Here is a 1,908-nt window from a genome sequence, read left to right as displayed (position 1 = left end):
TGGTTAGGAGGGAGCAAAGTCGCTATTGTTTTGAGTGAGTTTGGTAAGAAAGCGACCTGCAGCCCTGTCGGACAAGTACATGTTTAAAAGCAAAATAAGTGCGTGGCCCTACGAGCCTCGGGGGGGCCCCTCCGGGGCCCCAAGGGGCCCCCGAGGGCGGGGGGCCCACCCGTGTTTCGCGGTCTACACGGGCGGGCCAGTCCGCCCCTGTCGACCTATCGACAATGTGAGTGATTGATCGGGCGTTAAACACCTGCGCATGTTGTTGTTATGACGGGACCGCCGACATGTTAGAAGTAGGTTCATGTGAAAGTAAAACATGACGTCGTAGAGGAAAGCAAGGAAATTAGCAGAATGAAATCCATGAGAGAAAAAATGTTATCTCGTGTCTATGTCTGCAAACCGTTGCAAACGTAGTTTGAAAATAAAATGAACAGTGACGTTTTGAGGAGAGTGCACCCCCTAGAGGCTGGAAAAAAATGTTTCCTCGGGAATCCCTTTATCTATTTTATAAGCTATATAGAAAGGGTTAAGACTGCTTGTTCATGGCGAACTGGACCTCTCCATAACTCGGGGCACGCAGCCAGCCCAACGTTGGTCCATACCCTGCGCGCCACACTGCGGTGGTCCATTAGGCATCGCTTTGTCGTGGTGGGGCCAGGTGGAGCCCGAGGCCACCCCAGGTCACGTTGCCGCGAAGCACTCCGTGATGTATGGGATGGGCAGTACTTCGTGAAGTTCGCTGCCGATCGACGGGCGGGAGCGCGACGGCAGGGACCGCGGGTGCCGCATGACGTGCGCTGCACATCGGTCCAAAATGTTCGCAACTCCCGTGCATTCGTGAGTCGCCCCCCTCCCCCTCCTCTATGTTTCTCTGTGTCTCCGTCCCCTGTCTCCCTGTCTCCCTCTCTCCCAAGTATTGATAATTATTAACCACTTTTGTTGAACAGCCTATCAGAGAGCGGGTTTCGATTTAGTTGGGCTCAATAGAAATTTTAAAGGATCCTTAATAATGTCAATTTCAATTTCTCTCCCTCTCCGGAAATATTTCCTGCCGAACACAGAAAACGCGAGGGGTCTACAACTATTGCAGTCATGTGATTACAAGATCAGATGAAATCCCAGCATTCAAAGTAATTAACTAAATGGCACCATTTTCTCGATAATCATTTTAGCAAATTATCCGATTACAGTAAATAATTGAAACGCAGTGAGCCATAATTTTTTAATTTTAGTTCTTAACGAATGTAAGGTGTGCAGTCCGGCACAAAATTATGCAGTCCACACACTCAAACCTGTACTGATTTATTTATTAGTAGCTTATGCAAGTTTTTACGCAGCAGGATCACTGATTAATTAGTTACTTATTCTGTATATTGCTGCAATTAACTCACTGATTAAATATGTTAGTAATGGAAAAAGAAATTATTTCGTATTACTGATTAAAAGAGTAGTCAGTAGCTTATAAGGGTTTTTACGCAGCAGGAATACTGACAAGGGGTGAAGAAATCAGTAACAGGATGAGAGTGTATGTGTACAAAAATTTGGTGGAGTTGCGTCCTTGTTTCTTCCTTTCCTCTGATGTTCCTCAATCTCGTCTCACGGAGACGATAACGAGCCCGAAAGTAGTGTGCATTTCTCTGATCTTTTCTGGTGATAAGTCGAGTCCTCCTGCCTGGGTGATTAGCGAACGCAGACTGCACCGTTCAAACCAGCCTTGCCTGAATAATATAAAAAACACTCACAAATCTTGGCGCCCCGCCGCTCTGCAGAGAAATGATCGCAGCAGCCGCGTGGGAACATCATGCCGCTGTGACCGGTATTGGACGCGAGAGAGAGGGAGAGAGAGACAGAAAGAAAGGAGAGAGAGAAAGGAGAGAGAAAGAGGGAGAGAGAGAAAGAGGGAGA

This window comes from Frankliniella occidentalis, unplaced genomic scaffold (genome assembly GCF_000697945.3).
Source record: "Frankliniella occidentalis isolate FOCC.00 unplaced genomic scaffold, Focc_3.1 Scaffold17, whole genome shotgun sequence".
In the NCBI taxonomy this organism is placed as follows: domain Eukaryota; kingdom Metazoa; phylum Arthropoda; class Insecta; order Thysanoptera; family Thripidae; genus Frankliniella; species Frankliniella occidentalis.
This window is presented reverse-complemented; position numbering follows the sequence as displayed.